This window comes from Ochotona princeps, chromosome 24 (assembly GCF_030435755.1).
Source record: "Ochotona princeps isolate mOchPri1 chromosome 24, mOchPri1.hap1, whole genome shotgun sequence".
NCBI lineage: Eukaryota > Metazoa > Chordata > Mammalia > Lagomorpha > Ochotonidae > Ochotona > Ochotona princeps.
The window spans coordinates 28,141,678-28,159,604 of record NC_080855.1 but is presented as its reverse complement, the minus strand read 5'-3'; the positions used below and the strand labels follow the sequence as shown (position 1 = coordinate 28,159,604).

The 17,927-nt window shown below is 54.9% G+C and overlaps 1 long non-coding RNA gene across 1 annotated transcript in view; it reads left to right on the top strand.

Annotated features, from left to right (window-relative positions):
* LOC131483243 (uncharacterized) overlaps positions 1–16,528 on the top strand; it is a 148,177-nt gene extending 131,649 nt beyond the window's left edge. Inside the window, exon 2 of the long non-coding RNA XR_009247584.1 lies at positions 16,377–16,528. This is a non-coding gene — a long non-coding RNA (uncharacterized LOC131483243). The remainder of the gene's footprint in view (positions 1–16,376) is intronic.
* Positions 16,529–17,927: the final 1,399 nt, after the last annotated feature.

The window sequence follows — 17,927 nt, the reverse complement described above, 5'->3', positions numbered from 1 at the left end:
TCGCTGATCCTTTGTCAGATGCCTGGGCATCCCTGGAGGGATGGGTGGGAAAGGATGTGTGTGGCTGCAGCTGGGGTCATCTTGGTGCTCACCTGGGGTTTCCTCCTGCCCCTGCAAAGGGACTTCTGCCTCCCCCTCCCCAGGTGGGGTGTATCTGCCACTTCTGTCCTATGCAGCAAAATCCAAACCCTGCCATTGTTGGGGGAGGGGTTGGGTCTGGGGTTCCTTCTGGCTGCCCTAGACCCCTGCTTCACCTTTTGCTGGGCCCTGGCCATAGAGCATCCTCCTTATCCCAGCTGTAGCAGGACCACCCCTTCCTTGCCCTGCTCTCTCGGCCTTCCCCCTTACCTCTGGTGGTCACTCTGCCCCCTGAGCAGTGCTGTTCACCTTGCTGAGCAAGCTGGCTGCCTGACCTGGCCTGCTCTTCTGTCTGGGCCGCTGCAGCCTCTTTGCTGAGACCTGGCCGTGTGTGTTTGTGTGTGTGTGGGGGGGTGTCTGCTGGGACACACTGACTCACATGTTATTTTGGGCTCCCCTTGGGCTCGATGAGCACCGGGACCTTGGGCCTGTTTAGACGGCTGGGCCGGATGTGACCAGTTCCAGGCCCTGCAGCTTCCACCAGCATGGATGTAAAGCAGGCCAAGCCAAACGTGCTGGACACAGGGCAGGCCTGGCGGGCTGAAACATCCAGAGGGCCACCCAGCCTCTCTCCTGAACTTCCACCTGAGGCCTTGAACCGGTGGGCAGCTGCCCCTGGGCCCTGGAGTTTGCTGAGGGTTTGCCAGCTGGATTGGGAGGCCAGATAATGCACCTGTTCCCCTCCCCTTGGTGGGGATATGTGGGGCCCTCAGAGGGAGGGGCAGGACCCTGAGTCTCTGGCCTCCAGTTGATGTGCCCTCCTGTGAAGTGGTCACCTTAGAGATGTTATTTGGCCAAGGCCAAGTGCCCCGGGGCCGTCTCATGGACTCTGCTTTGCTCCTGGGCTCCAGGCTGCTCCTCGGAGCATCTCTACCTCTGCATAGAAGGCGACCTAACCCGTGACCTTGCCCTGAGATCCAGGCAGTGCAGGGGTGCAGCCTTCCAGGGGACCTCCTTACGCTCCACCCCTGGACTGCTGGCCTCAACATTCTCAGTGGCTCCTGCCCTGGGCGCCAGCCCAGAACTGTGGAAGGAAATGTAAATCCTGAAGCTGTGTCCATCACCGCTCGCAAATTGGAAACAGACAAGACCTGGAGAGCTATGGTTAACCCCTGTGGGGCAGGTGAGGGGCCTGGGTTGGGGCTGGAGGCTCCGGTTTCCTGACTATCTCTGCTTCTGACAGCCTCCTGCCCCTTCCCGTCTTCCTTGCCCACACAGACCTATTGTTGCCCACTCTGGAGCCTCCCACGGCTAACACATCCGGAAGTGGCTGGCAGGTGGATTTGTAGTCCCAGCCGGCTACCCAAAACTGTGACCTGAGTTGACAGGAGGAGAAGGGGACTGTGGCTGCAGCAATGCTGGGAGAGTTAACACCCTCTCTCTCTGGGGACCCCAAGGTAGGGGGAAGTCCTCCCACCCCAGAGGTGTTTTGGGACCCCCGTGGGCTGGTCAGTGTAGCACAGGACAGGACACCCACATGGGTGGGACTAATGGGATCCAGAGCGGAGGAGGACTGTGGCCTGGAGCTGGAGGAGAAAGGCAATCACGGACAGGTGGGAACCCACAGGTGCTGACACCAGGGTGTCCCTGCTGTCTTGGGGTGTGGGAGTGGCATCTGTGTCTCATTAGGCAAGGTGTACAGGACCAGGGACCTGGTAGGAGTGACTTGGGCATCTTGGAGATTCTTCCTTCATCCCCCACCCTCAGCAATCCTAGTCTTAGAATTGTTTCCAGGCCTGGTTTCCCAGGCAGGTGGTGGTAGCGGAGACTCAGTACTCTGGCAGCTGCCCAAACATGTGGCTGGCTGTGCAGACTGCTGCTCATCATGAACCAACACCACACACCAGAGCAACCGGGGATGTGTTACGGGGACAATGCAGGCTTCAACCAGAACCGGTGCAAGCCTGGGGGAGGGCGGTGAGGAGGGCGGCATGGCTGTCTGCAGGGGCCAGGAACTCCGCTCTCATGGGCACCTGGTCCTTGAGGGTGTGTGTCTGTTAGGGGCATCATAGTGTGACTGTGTGTGGGAACCTGGCTGCGTCCCCACCTGTATGGGTGATCAGAGATGGCCTTGCCTGTATCCCCAGCTGGCCCCGTAGCTCTGTTTCCTGTCCAAGATCCTTCAGCGCGCCCTTCTCTCCATTCCCCTGGGGACAACTGCTGTGACCCTACCTAAAAGGGTCATACAGCCCCCGATCTGGGGCATCACAGACCTTGCCCTGGCTGGGCAGGCTTGGTCAGGATGTCCTGCTGAGTGCCAGCAAGCATGTCCCCTGGCTTGACCTGTGCTGGTGGCAGAGGCTGTGCGTGCCAGCTGTGTTTGCCCAGGGTTCTTCACAGCACAGGGGACACACCTGGGGCCCTGGTGAACTAGGTTGGGGGTGGGGTGGATAGGCTGTAGCAGGTGCATTTGATGGGGAGGGGGAAACTGGGGTGGAGATTATTATGCTGTCATCTGATCTTTCTCCTGTTCCTGCAAGGCCTCTGTAAAAAAGAACGACTCTTGAACCTTGAACTTCCTGGGCCTTCTTAGCCCAAAGTGGAGATCTGGGAGCCCCAAGGGGACCTATCTAATGCCTCTGCCTTCTAGAATTTTCCTCTTTGCCTTGTAGAATAAGGAGGGCAGACTCAGGGGGCGGGGGAATGCTGAGTCCTACAGCTGAGGGGCTGGGTGTGGGGGAGGCTGTAGGAGTAGAGAGAAACCCTCTTCTCTGTGTTGGGGAGACAGAAGGGCACTTATGTCATGGGTTTTGAAGGTTGAATAGGAGTTTGCTAGCAAACCAAAGCAGGGCAGGGTCTTGAGTGTAGGGGCGGAGATCTTGAGTGTACAAAGGCCCAGAGGTGGGTGCCCTGGGTGGGTGTGCAGAGGGGTCAGCAGACTGCACTTGAGATGGCCATGAGGGGCCAAGGAGGAGGAGTAGGGCCAGGCTCGGGGGCTGGGATGTGGCTGGGAAGGCAGCAGGATGCCTTCCATAATAATCACACACCAGGAAGGTGGCGGCACAGGGCTGAGGGCAGCCTGGCCCCAGGAAGGGAAGGAAGGTTGGGAGTCAAGGACAGCCCTGGGCAGGCATGCTGGGCTGAGCTCCTGTGAGGCCAGCATGGGGCTCTTCCAGGAGCTGCAGCCAAGACTGGGGCATGGAGGCAACAACGAGGGGCCACGGAAGGGTCCAATCAGCCTGGGCTCCAGTGCTTCTGGCTGGTACGGGGTGGGGAATGGGGAGCCGCCACGTCCCTGCCCCCACCCTACCACTGTTTACGTGGCCCACATACTTCTGGGGCTCTTATCTCCAAGGGTCTGTCCTTCGTGCCCACCTTGCCAAGTGGTCCCATCACCACTTGCCTCGTAAATCAGTCGGCCGCTCCCCAACGCCTCTCTGTTCTTGCCACCCTATCCTGGGTGCCACCCTATCCTGGGTACCACCCAGTTTGGGAGGCAGAGAAAGAAAAGGCATAAGTGGGTGGCTGGGTGGGGTTTCTGGGGTGGTGGAGGGAGAGTGACAACCTGAGATCTCAGGAGTTCCTGACTCTGTGGAGCAGGTGACCTGGTGTGGGTGTCTCCCCCCACCCTCCAGGTGGGCTGTCCTCTCTCTTGTAGGAAGAACACAGGTTCTGGCTACTGTGAGGGTCCCAGAGGGGCTGAGACAGGGCTTGGGGGCAGGAGTGGGGTCTCCAGGGGCTTCACGGAGGAGGCAGATGTGATTCAAAGGGACCGGAGGGGAGGGACACTTGGATGATGGTGCATGACCTCAGTTATTCCCCATTCCCCGCCCGCCCCCAGTCCCGGCACAGACCTGGGGCCTGGGGAGGGAGTGTGTGTGTGGGGGGGGCAGGGGTCCAGGGAGCCGTAAGTGCATTATTCATGGGACAAAACTAGAAGACCAGAAGACAGTCTGGGTGTCAAAGGCAGTCTCTGTCCCCACCTGTCCTGCTCTTGCCACTCAACATCCTTCTGCCAGGGCCCTGGATGGAGACACCTCCTCTCCCTGCCAGCAAGGGGACTGTGGATATCCCCCAGGGCTGGGCCGTTCCTGAACTTCATCTTCCATTGTGCGTTCCTAGAGAGACCCCAGGGAATTCTGGGAACTGTCTATCTGGCCTCTCCTCTCTTTCCCACTGTCCAGTGTCAAGGGCACAGAGCGTTCAGCCTCAGAGAACCCCACCCTCCTGAGATGGCACAGAGCCGGTGCAGTGAAAGTAGGGCAGAGGTCAGGTGGGGGTTGTGCACAGGGCACAGCCTGCCCAAACTCAAAGAAAAGAATCTATCATAGACACTGTCAGCTGTGTGCCCCAGCACTGATGGGTCTGAGATGTGAATGTGTCCACACCCGCATGAGTGCTGTTTACAACAGGCTCAGAAACAGGCAGGGCTAATCTGTGGTGAGAAAAGTCAGAGACCCGGCGGCTAGAGTGGGTCCGGGCGGCAAAGCTTTTAAGGGAGCTTGAAAGGCCTGGCCAAGTCGGCTAGGGGGATCATGGTGCTGTCAGCCTGGGCGCTTTTTGCTAGTGAAAAGTTACATCTGATTCCCTGAGACTGGATGGGGGAGGAATGTGGCCCGCCACACATCATCTGGGATCTAGACTGCCAAGTCGGCCGTGAGCCTTGTTGCAGCGGAGGTAAGAAACGTGGGTGAAGGCTCTTTAGAAAGCCAGTGTAAGGCGCCACTGCTCTGGCACAGTGGCTAAATCTGCCACCTGCAGTGCCAGCAGCCTATCAGGGGTGTGGTTTGAATGCTGGTTGCTCCACTTCCAATCCTGCCTCTTGCTGGTGGCCTGGGAAAGCAGTGGAGGATGGCTCAAGTGCTTGAGCCCCTGTACTCATGTGGGAGACCTGGACTGACTCCTGGCTTTTAGCCTGGCCCATCTCTGACCCTTGTGGACATCTGGGAGAGAACCAGCAGGTGGACTCTGTCCCTCCCCTCTCTCTGTTAGCTCTGCCTTTCAAATGTGTAAAAATAGTCTTTTAAAAAAGAAGTCTGTGGAAAGAAATGGAAAGAACACATGTTGATTCTGGTGTAAAGATGTTGAAATCCGTGTGTACAATTGGTCTTCAAAAATGACGGTAGATGATGCCTGGTGGAATAACAGGTTAATCTTCCACCCTGTGTGCCAGTATCCCATGTAGACTCTGGTTTGAGTTCTGGCTGCTCCACTTCCCATGCAGCTTCCTGCTTATGGCCTGGGCAAGCAGCAGAGAATGGCCCAGGTCCTTGAGCCCATGCACCCACATGGGAGACCTTGAAGAAGCTCCTGGCATTCCATTTTAGGCCATTTGGGGAATGACCCAGTGCTGAAAGATCTCTTTCCTTCTGTCTCTGTAAAAACCTGCCTTTCAAATAGAAGTAAATAAATCCTCTTAAGTTGGTAGAGAATACATATCGTCAGAAACCAAGTACAGATTTAACCCTTTGCCCCAAAACTTGCTAACGTTTTTCCATTGTGTTTAAAAGGCAGAGAGAGAGAGAGAGAGAGTGAGTGAGTTCTGTTTGCTGGTTCACAGCCTGATTGCCTGTAACAGCAGGAGTTGGATCTTCACGAGTCTGGAACTCCATCTAGATCTTCCCTGGGGGTGACAGGGACCCATGTACTTGAGCCATCACCTACTGTCTGTCCGGTGCACATTAGCAGGGAGCTGGAACAAGGAACAGAAGAGCCAGAATTGGAACCAAGCACTCTGCTAGGAGCTGCAGGGGTCCCACCCCTCTGAGACAAAGAGCCACCCCTGCTTATCTTTCAGTTCCAGCTTCCGTGAACATCTGAATTAAGCATGTGTGTGTCTCTCTGTGTATCTGTACGTGTGTGCAACTGTGTGTATCTGCGTTCATGTATTGTGTGTGTCTAGGTGTATTTGTATGTGTGTACATGTGTCTGCCTGTGTGTTTGTGTGTATATCTCTGGGTGTACCTGTGTGTGCATCTCTGGGTGTATCTACATGTGTACGCGTGTGTGTATTTGTGAATTTATATCTGAGTGTGTGTGTGGATGTCTCTGTGTTGGTATCTATGCGTGTATCTGTGTGTGCATGCATGTGCACATATCCGTGTGTCTGTGTATTTATATCTACACGTGTGCACATGTGTACATCTGTGTTTTTGTATCTCTGTGTGCATGTGTGTATGTGTGTGTGTGTGCCTGTGTGTGCATGCATCTCTGTGTTATTTCTCCTCTGGGTCCTACGGGTTTTGGCTGCAAGAACCTGGCCATAAGGAGCCTTCAGATCTTTAGGAGAAGGTTCTGGAACAGCAAGGGACATGAATAGATTCTCAGGAGCCCAGGGTGCCACCTGTCCCCATTCCCCTCCCTCAGCCAGTGTGGGTCTGCCTTATTTCCCACACCCTTTGCCTGCAAAAAATTGCTGTAACCTTTGACCTCTCCCCGACCCACTGCTGTCTCCCGGCCCTGACCTCATGTCTGTGGCCAAGGGTGAGATAAGGTAGACACTGCCTGCTGTTCCCTTCTGGGTACCCACGGGAAGGGCGGGCCAGGCTGCCAGCCCCGGGAGCCGGAGGGTGGCCCATGAGTCATAGGTGGGCAGGGCTGTGGGCCGTATCCTGAAGGAAACACCACTTCCTCTGGGATAAGGCTGGAGGCCATGGCCTGTGCACATGGAGGTTTTCTCTGTCACCAATTGCTTGGCCACAGTCCGTCCTGGCGCCCGCAGCGGTGGCCTTTCTGGATAGCAGGCTCTATTTCTCAGAAACTGGGTTATAAGGCTCTTTCCTCGAGGGAACCCATCTGCAAACCCTCTCTCCCTGTACCACCGTCATTTGCTAGACTCCACCTCTCATTGGGCCATTTACCGCGTGCACCTGCTGGGTCTCTGGGCTTGCACTCATGGCGTCCTGTTAGCCTTCTTGTGACTATGCATTGAGTGCTGATGCTGGGTCGGACAAGCACCCCGGCACACTTGCTTCCAAACTCACTGTGCCATGTGTAGATTTTTGGCCTACTCTATAAAGTTGATAGTAAACTTACTAAGGTCCTTAAAGATAACCTGTTGGAATTAGAAATTTCTGTTCAGTTAGGCTTGCCACAACAAAGTGACATACGGGGGAATGAATTTGGAATTAAAAAAAAAAGATTTATTTTTTATTTGAAAGGTAGATGAGAGAGAGAGGGAGTGCGCAGTTCCATCTGCTGGTTCACTCCCCAAATGGCCGCACCTTCTGGGGAGGGGCTAGGCTGAAACTGAGAGCCTGGAACCCTATCTGGATCTCCTACATTGGGCATCAGGGACCCAGGCACTTGGTCCATCCTTCACTGCTTTCCCAGGCGTGTGAGTAGGGAGCTGGATCAGGAGTGGAGCACCCAGGACTGGAACCAGAACTTTGATGTGGAATGCTGACATCACACGCAGTGGCTTAACTTGCTGCACCACCATGTTGGTTTACGATTTTTAAAAAGTAATTATTTAAGACAGAGAGACAGACAGAGCTCTCACCTGCAACTATGAGGGTTGCACCGAACTGCAGCCATGGACGAGGAACTCAGCCCAGGTCTCCCAGGTGGGTGTCAGGGGTTCAAATACTTCAGCCGTCAACTGCTGACTCCTGCAGTGTGCATTAACAGGAAACTAGAACTAGCAGCAAAACAGACTTGAACTCAGGCACTCCAATAGGGGGTGTGGGTGTCCCCCACGGCATCTAAACCAAGAGGCTAAATCACCATCCCCATGAACCAGCATGGAATCCCTTGGCATGCCAGCCATGTCAGGCCATCATGTTGACCATGACACAGCTCCCAGAAGTGGCCATCAGCCCCGGAAGGAAACTCTGTACCTGCTGTGGTCCCTGGTGATCTGCACAGAATGGAAAGCGCCCACACGCCAGGCACACGAGGCACTGCCAGTGGGGAGGCCCAGAGGACACACGAGACCATAGGATGATGATTTTACTTTCTGGAGTTTCCGTTACCCAAGATTCACCAGGATCCCAACAATGGAATGGAAAGTTCTGGAAGTATAGTATTCGCTAGTGTTTTGAACCGTGCGCCATGCCAGCTGGTGTGATGAAATCAGAAGCCTTCTGCTCCATCCTGCCCCAGCTTGTGAGCCACTCCTGATTTCTGCGTTTCCCCGCTGTATGGGCTACCCTTTTAGGGATCATCTCTGTGGTGGTTGGATCAACTACCCTGGGGTCAAAGGGCTTGGCCTCGGGTCACGCCTCACCATGGCGCCGAAGGGCATGGGGAATGCTGCTGGTGACTTGGATGCGCCCCGGAGAAGCCTTCTTTGGGTGAAGAGCTGAAAGTAGGTGGAGACAAATGCCTGCTGGTTCAGGTATGCATTGAGGGGGTGTTGTGTTGTCTCCAGACTCCCCAAAGATAAGGTGTCTCTGTGTGTGTGTCTTTGTAAGGGCTGGGCACTTGGGGGCCAACAGAGGTTTAAAAATCTGCATATGTAAGTCAGAGAGCAGAGAACTCGGAGCCTCCCTTCTGCCATGGGCTGCATCCCCATCCTCTGCTCCCCAACCCCAAACACGAGATCAAGGCTGAGTAGGAGCTGGTTCTTGGGTCTGGGTGGGAGGGAAGCTGGGAGGTGTGGGCAGGGAGGATCAGCAGGTGTCGCAGGAAGGGGAGGCAGCAGGTGAGGGGGAGGTTGGTGAGGAGGGTAAGGATATGATCAAAGGGGACAGGCCTTCTTGTGGGGTGCGCTTGGGGTTGGAGAGGCAGGGATGTGGTACGCATGAGGTCTTGCACTCCTGGGCAAGCCAGGACTTCATTTTCTGAGCAAGAAATCCAGACGTGTGGTTTGCCAGAGCCCTTTTTTTTTTTCCTTTTCTCCCCTCCCCACCACCACACACTTTGGGTTTGAGAATTTATTTATATGAAAAGTCTTAGCAAGGTCTAAACACTTGGGGCCTTTGCACATGCCGCTGGCTGAGCTAGAGGGCCCCTCCCGGCCCTGCCCGCATGTCCGCCCATGAACTCTGGACACCTTTTCAGGGCACAGCTCTCTTGGGCCATGGTCCTTCCCTCGTCTCCTCTCCACTCCCTGCCATGGCAGCCACTCTGTCCTCAGGGGACCCACAGCTTCTCCACTCGCCCCGCCTGTCCTCCACCTCTCCCTCTGCCTCATTCTTCCCTTCTGGGTGCACACAGGGTCAGGTGCATGGGTGACCACGAGGCTGCTGATCTGGGGGCTCAGGTCGGGGTTGTCTTCCTCTGTTATCTGAATCCCCTGTGATGTCCGAGCATCTCCCTGACTCCCCCAGCTGGTAGGACGCCCCAGACCTTCAAGAAGCTATTGCCAGGCCACATCTTACTGCAACAGACCCAAAACTTCAGAGCCTGCGTGACAGGAGGCGACTCCAGCTTCTCGGGGTGGGGTGGGGGGAGGGTGTGTGTGTGTGTGTCGGGGAGGGGAGGGGATGTAGTCAGGATGCCCAGTGGCTAGCCATGGGGATATAGGCTTCCTTTTATAGGGGTTTTGGGGGCAAAGATGGGACTTGACTTCCGCTAGGTGGGTGCCCTGCCCATTACATCCCATGATCAGATCTGAGCCTGGGTGGGCCTCAGCTGCAGATCTTTGGAGGGTCCGAGGGACTCCAGACAGTTTCGCAGAGGGGATCCCGGAGTTTCAGGGTGACCTTGTGACCTCGTTTGAGTTCCCAAGTTGGGAACTTTAGGGAAAGTTTTTTTTTTTTTTTTTTTTTTTTAATACAAGGATTTTGGTTTTGTGCGCAACAAGCATCTCGAGCGGCGGCTCCCCCTCCTGCTTGGCAACGCTGCCCGCCGCACGCTGTTGACCTTGGCCACGGGGCCGTGGGGGCTGGAGCTCTCACACCATAAATTCCTGTCTTCTAGGAATCCAGCCCTGGGGAAGTCAGGAAACACGGAGGAGCGTGAGTGCTCCATGAACATTTTTCCAACGTGACCACATCACAGGGATGTGTGGCCGGAATTCTCACCCTGGATGGGGGGCTGGTGGCAGGGAGAGGAGGGTGTGCGGCTGGAGGGAGAACAGGATTTAGGAATGCCATTGTCCCTGGGAATAGAGAATTCTCAGACAGAATCTGGGCTGGGACAGATCCTTGGGCGTGTGAGCAGCCGAAGAGAGACTGAGAGCCCACCTTGAACTTGAAGTGATTACACTCGGAACCCAGAGACAGGGCCCTGGGGATAAGGGAGTGGTCCTGACTGTCTGCCTCCCATTCTGGACAAAGCCCTCTCTGGTCCCCAGACTGAGTTGGCAAACTTGAGCCCTGCTCCCCTGAGCCTGCCACCTGTCCCACAGCTATCTGATGCCAGCTCCAGAAACCTTCCCTTGTGAGTCCTCGACGAATCCTCATCTGCCGTGTTCCCCTGGCCACACCCTGCCCAGAGACTGTGCTTCAGCCGTCTTGCCTCCTCACTGTGGTCACCCACGTCCCACCCCCGCTGTCCTTGTCACCTCCCACCACATCATCTCTGCCCCCCACTCACCACCCACCTGCCCGTCTGGTCTCCCGCCTGTTCTGTCCCAGACACGCCAATCCTCTTTTAAACCAGTACTTTCATTTAGTTTTCAAGACTTTATTTGTTTGAAGGGCAGAGCAATAGAGAGAGAACAAGAGCGAGAGAGAGAGAGAGAGAGAGAGAGGAAAGGGGGGGTGCTTTCCATCTGTTGGTTCACTCCTCAAGTGGTCACAACAGCCAGAGTTGGGCCAGGCTGAACCAAGGACTCCATCTGGGTCTCCCACGCAGGTGTAGAAGCCCACGTGCTTGGACATCCTCCACTGCTTTCCCAGGAACATTACCAGGGGGCTGGATTGGGAAGGAGAGTAACCAGAACTCAAACCAGTGCTAAGGGGTGGCTTCATCTGCCTTGCCACCACAAGGATCCCCTCCTTCCTATATACCACGCCTCCAATACCAATTTGTATTTTAGAAATACAAATTGCATTTAGGGCACTTGCCTAAGCCCAGCAGCTTGAACAGCTCCCCAGCAGCTGCAGCGCAGCATCACACACCTTCAGTCCCTTTCTACTCCCACAGGGCCTGTGTGCCCAGCCCCCGAGTGCCTTCCAATCTCCCACCAGGGCCTCTCCCTACTCACCTTACCCTCCCTTCCTGTTCGCAACCCCTCACCCCTCTGTGGGGTCAGCTCAGCTCCTGTGAGATCTTCCTACTGCTTGGGCTTTGGGGTTTCTTCCCACCCTCTTCCCCCGGGGTCATTTATAATGTGCCTGGAGCACCTGCTGGGGTGGTGGGGAGTGGGGTGGGGGTGGTAAGGATGTATTTTTAAAAATAATTTTCATTTACTTAATCTGTTTATCACTTTATCCATATTTATCTATCTAACCATCTATCATATCTGTCAGTCTTGGTAATAGAGAAAGCTCCTATCCATTGGTTTGCTCCCCAAAACCTGCATCAGGTGGGGTTGGGCCAGGCTGAAGCCAGGAGCTCCAGTTGGTCCTCCGGGTGGCCGGCCGTGATCTGCTGCCTCTCAGAACTCATGTTTGTTCACAGAGTTGGGTCTGGATGCCAGGTTCCCTGGCATGGGATGTGGGGTCCAGTACTTCCTGGGGTAATCCCCTCTCTTCTCAGAAGTCCACATGATGATCCCACATGTCCTCTGCAAGTGACCCGGGAGGGATGCTGATTTTAGGATCTCAGGAATAGAGAGGAAAGAACCTAGGACAGGATGACGCTGGCACCTGCTGCATGTCAGGCAGTGAGCTACGTGCTTGCGTTCACTGTGGCCCTAGCAGGAGGCTGCCCCTTTGCAGGGCGTCTGGCGGAAGCCCCTGCTGCGCTGTCTCTCCATCCATTGTCATTTTATGAGGTGGGCTTTGCCAGGTAGGAGGGGAGGGAAGGATGGGGCTCAGGCATCAGTTTGTTCAGGAGCTTGGAGGCACCTAGGACAAGAGGAGTGGAGTGTGGGGATGCTCCCTGCCCCACCCTGCCAGCTTTGTGTCATCTTGACATGTCCAATCCCCACACCTTTCATTAATTTTTTTTTCAGTAGTGCATTGGCCAGCACTTGTACACAGCGCTGATGTCCAGTGCTAGCAGCGGGCGTCTAGCTCCTTTTTGTCCGTGTAAGGCTGATGTTTTACCTCTGCTGGCCTGACTCCGGAGTCTAGTTCTGAGTTCATTCTGATCTTGTGGGGAGAGCTAGTATTTGTAGGCCTCCTGATTACCCATTTTACAGGCAGGCACCTGTGAGGTGCCCGCCCATGGTTGCATACTCATCAAGTGGCAGAGTTCTTAAGTCATCAGTCTGACTTCGAAACCCACAGTCAGGGGTTGCGTTGCGGTACAGCAAGTTCAAGTCCTAGATACTCCACTTCCCATCCAGCTTCCTACTAATGGACCTGGGAAAGCAGCGGAGGATGATCCAAAGCCTTGGGATCCTCCACCTACATGGGAGACCTGAAAGAAGCTCTTGGATTCTGTGTTGGCCGTTGCAGCCACTTAAAAGAATGAATCAGTAGATGGAAGATCTCTCCCCTTCTCTCCTTTTCTCTAATTCTCACTTTCACAAAAAAATAAGTCTATAATTTTAACTCTTGGACTGTAAATGGTTCAATAAAATGTATCTAAAGGAACCATAATTTAATTGTGTGATACAGGATCAAAATCAGAAACACGCGCCATCGGAACAGAAGGTATAACAGCGATTGTACATGAAACCCAAGCATCTCTAAGAATGTACCTCAGGATGAAGCATGAGTTCCATGAAAACAGGAGGGCAGGCAACCTAGGGGGAGAGGAAATGAACTAACACTTCATATGTAACATTAAACACTCTCCAGACAGATTATAAACTTTAAAGTTATATAAATAAGGAATAAAATTCTAGACCTGCTGGTAGGAAAGGAACCAAATTCTTTCTTGCCCTCTGAAAAAGCATTTCTACATTTTTTTCTTGACTTCTTCCATGTTCCTTAGACATCCTAAGGAGATTTCTAAAGCTCTTAGAAATTGCGTAAGAAAAGGGAGGTTCTACTTGACTGGGGCAGGAAGGAGGGGTCCCTGGGAGACCCACTGCCACAGGAGCATCCAGCTGAGCAGAAGGGGGTCATAGGCATTGGCAGGGGTGCGAGTCTTGGAAGACGGAGAAATAGATGCAATACACTCACATGATGATTACATCACTGGTGCCTGGATTTACTGTCCACACACACTCACACCCTTATAGCTCCTGGCCCCATGCACCTGCACAGACTCCCACTCACACAGAGGTTGCTCTCAGGTTCATGTGTACACCTGCTGGGGTTGGGGTCGTAGCCTGGCTATCTATGTGGCATGGGCTTCTTCAAGCGGCTGTTACACTCTAGACGCATGTACAGCTGAAGGCCCTGAAGGTAACAGGGCTTGAGACAGAGCCAGACTGGCCTAGCGAGGGACTTGGAGCACCTCTCACTCTGTCACTCCACTCTGGCCCTTGCTGTCCCTGAAGTCATCTCTTATCCCTAAACCCTGCACCAGGCCCTTGCATGGGTTTGAAAGGAGGGGTCATGTTCTGAGCAGGGATTTAGGGTTCACACTGTCAGCTGCTCTGCAGCTCAACCCTGCTGTCTAAGTCCCCGTGTTCAGGATGGCAGGACGCATGATCATCTGTCACTCTGGGAGTGACTCTGGAAGTGAGGGCTGACTTCAGCCTTGTCCCTCCTGTCCATTCAGTCCCCAAACTGCCCTTTAGTCTCCTGTAAGAGTGGCCAGCTCCAGCCTCCATTGTCTTGAACTTGAACTCCACCTGCATCTTGACTGAGTCCTTGTCCCATCTCCAGCCACTTGCAAGCCCCTTTGTGGATCGACCAGGCCCTGAGATCTCTGTTGGATGCCTGGCACCCAGGGGACCTCAGTAGACTTGTTCCCAGGGAATCCTTTCCTCCCTCCACCCATACCCTCAGCCTTGCTTCAGGAATGGGCTGCCTAGGGTCAGGAGAAGAGAACCATGGAATGCAACTCAGTGCGCATGTGCTGCCCTGTCCCCTCCATTCCCTACCTATGTACCGTAACCATCCCCCATCCTTCCTGCTTCTTTCCCCAGGGAGTCTGTGTCCCCTCCAGTTTTTTTAAATTTCTTTTTATTATTATCATTCCAAAGTTCCAAAGGCCCTGGGATTTCCCTTATCCCCTCCACATGGCTGGCTTGAAGGGAGGGCAGATGCTTCACCCCTATTTATTTTTTTAAGATTTATTTATTTATTTTTATTGCAAAGTCAATATACAGAAAGGAGGAGAGACAGAGAGAAAGATCTTCCATCCACTGATTCACTCCCCAAATAACTGCAATGACTGGAGCTGAGCTGATCCAGAGCTAGGAACCAGGAGCTTCTTCTAGATCTCCCACACTGGTGCAGGGTCCCAAGGCTTTAGGCCATCCTCTACTGCTTTCCCAGGCCACAAGCAGGGAGCTGGATGGGAAGTGGAGCCCCCGGGACACGAACTGGTGTACATATGGGATGCCAGCCAATGGCCTGGAGCTCCATCTGGGTCTCCCATGTGGGTTGCAGGGGCCTAAGCACTTTGCAACTTTCCTGGGTGCACTAACACGGAGCTGGACCAAAAGTGGTTCAACCATGATAAGGGATGCTGGTGCTGCAGGGGACCACCCTGTGGTTCCTGGTTTTTCCTTTCTCATTTAAGTGTTCCCTTTGTTACCAGCTTTGTCCCAGTTGGAAGCACTCTGGGATCTCCTGGTCACGTTTAAAAGTGACCCCAACCTTGTCCCTCAGGAGCCCTTGCACAAAGTTGGTCATCTCTGGTCTCTGGGGAGTAGCTGCCCCTCAGCCCCAGCAGGTAACATGCCCTGTCCAGCTGGATGTCCTTTGTACAGAAGACCATTCTAGGAGATGACCCTTCCCCTGCTACTGCCTCCCTGCTGTGAGTCCCAGACAGCATGATGAGAGCTTTGTGTGACACAGGCACTCCTCAGAGCAAGCACAGAGCTGGGCTCCAGCTGGGCTTCCAGCGCACATGACCTTGGGGCTCCTCAAGGATACTGGCCTATGCTCAGGGACTCCCCCTCCCACCCCGCCCTCCGGCCAATGACTTCATCAACTCTCGCGCCAGGTCCTGGGCCCCAGCCCTGTGGCTGCCCCATGTCCCAATCTTCGCGGAGGGCAGAACATGTTTTGAAAACCCAAAAACTCCATCCTGTCTGAACTGAACATTTTCGGCTGCTTGTCCAGCACCAGGCTTCACGCTCCTGGCCCAGTCGGCGGCCAGGGGTATTTATAGCTCTGCCCTGGCACTCCGTCTTGCCTAATTGGCGTGGCCTGACAGGGCCCCCATCCGTCACGGTAAGTGGGCCTTTCACCAGTCGCCGGCCGGCTCCCAGCCAGCCCAGACGTTCCCAGGCCCGAGCTGGGGACACCGCCCGCCCTCCACCCTGCCTGCTCCCCAGGGTTCTTTGCAGCCACGCCGGGGGAGGCCCCCCTACTCCACCCTGCTGCCTACCCTGAAAGCCAGCCGGGGTGTGGTGGTGGCGGGTGACCATCCATGTTGCTGGCAAGGGGCCTTGTGGCCCTGGGGTTAGTCCTTCTAACTCACAAAGAAAGTCCTGTCCCAGAGCCACAGGGAAAAAGGCCTAGCTCTCCTCATCTGCCTAGGACCCTGGAGGCCTGCTCTCCCCACCTCTGATCCAAACACAGGCAGCTTCATGCTGCTTCCCCGACAAGCAAAGGTGTGTTCTGGGCCTCTGTGTGCTTCTGGGGACTCACCTGCCCTCCTCCCCACCCTCCCTGGCTGACACCTGCATTGCATCTGCCCCTCACCATCCCAACTGGGATCTCTCCTTGGGACCATGGAAGTCCTGACTCCTTCAGTCAAGATATTCCCCAACAAGGCATGGTCCTGGCCCCATTTCCTCCAGTGACCTTGAACTTTCCAGGACCAGGGGCAGGCCTTATTCCCTGCAGTTCCACGGACCCACTCTGCAATCCAGCTGTCCTGTTTCCTATTGGGTCCGAAGGACTGAATGGTTTTGCTTTTCAAATCCTGTATTTCACCAGTTCTCTGGAGGCATGATTTTCCCAGGGTGGAAACTGAGATGATAAAACTGAGTGATAGAGAGAAAGGAAGGGAGGGAGAGGAAGAGGAAGAAGAAGAGAAGGGCCCGGCGGCGTGGCTTAGCAGCTAAAGTCCTTGCCTTGAACACACCTGGATCCCATATGGGCGCCGGTTCTAGTCCTGGTGGTTCCACTTCCCATCCAGCTCCCTGCTTGTGGCCTGGGAAAGCAGTAGAGGACAGTCCAATGCCTTGGGACTCTGCACCCGTGTGGGAGACCTGGAAGAGGTTCCAGGTTCCTGGCTTCGGATCGGCATAGCATCGGCCGTTGCGCTCACTTGGGGAGTGAAACATTGGATGGAAGATCTTCCTCTCTGTCTCTCCTCCTCTCTGTATATCTGACTTTCCAATAAAAAATAAATAAATCTTTTAAAAAAAAAAGAAGAAGAGGAAGAGAGAGAGAGAGAGAGAGAGAGAGAGAGAGAGAGAGAGATCAATCTTCCATCTGTTGGTTCACTCCCCAAATGGCTACAATGGCCAGAGCTGAGCCAGTCTGAATCCATGATCCTGGAACTCCACTCAGGTCTCCCACACAAGTGGCAGGGACCCAAGCCCTTGGGCCATCTTCCACTGTATTGAAAGTGGAGCAAAACTGGATTGGGAGTGGAGGATTCAAAAGTGGTGCCCAAATGGGATGCTGGCGTTGTAGATGGTGGTGGAACGTGGAACCCCATCAGTGAGTGTCTAGAGGATCCTTCTGGTCTGTGGGTCCAGGAGGGGCTGGATGGGACAGAGCCAAGATGAGGAGGTGGCTATGCTGTCAACCAGGTGAGCAGGGTGGTGGTGTGGACCCCTGTGGTGGAGGGTGGTGAGAGAGGTGGATGTGGGGTTTTCTTTGGAGCGCAGATTGACAGGACTTGGCCATGGAGGGGATGGTGGGTGGCCAGCAGCTGGGGCGCCAAGGATGCCTCCCAGTGTTTCTGACCTGAGCTGCTAGGGGGAGGGTGGCACCACTTCCTAAGCCAGACACGGCTCAGTAGGGAGAAGAGGAGGATCAGGCTGGGGGTAGAAGGCCAGAGCCACCTTGGGGATGGGTTTTGTTCCAATTGTGGCTGGTCCTGCCTCGCTGATGCAGGCTAGAGCGGTTTTGTTCCAATTGTGGCTGGTCCTGCCTCGCTGATGCAGGCTAGAGCCCCATGTTGGGGTGGGAAAACTCCATCATGACGTGGTGAAAGTGACCGTGCCATTTTTTGTCCCCCTTCTTGTGCTGTCTGGAGCCAGAAGAAGCCATGCCTGGCAGCAGTGGGATGGACCCATCTTGACTTCTCCCTTCTGCAGCTGGGAAGGGCCACAGGGGTGGGGGATAAGGATGGCAAGCAGAGGACCCCACCCCCAACCTCCCTACTTCTGCCCAGTGCCCTGCTGCAGCCAACAACCCCTAGGCCCTGTCTCTGTAGAATACTTTAGAACAGCATACTCCATCCACAAGCTGTGAGCCAGTGTGGGTGTGGGGAGGGGGAGAGGTGGGAGCAGGCTCCTGTGACCTGGGCTGTCAGCGACATCCCCCTTGCCATCTGACATTATGCTGCTAAAGACTCCCCCCTCCCCCAATAAGGTAAATGACAAAGTCACCTGGCCTCCTCCCACAAACTTCGGTCTGAGTGTGGCATCCCCAAGCCAGGGTTCCCCAGGAACCGTCTCCTGCCTGCCCCCACCCCCAACCCCCTGCAGCACCCCTAAGCTTTGATGACTGATGGATGCATGGGCCAGGAGGAGTACTGAGTACTGAGTCACCACTGCTGGCGCAATGGCAACCGCAGGGGCCTTGTAGGCCGGGTGGGTCTTG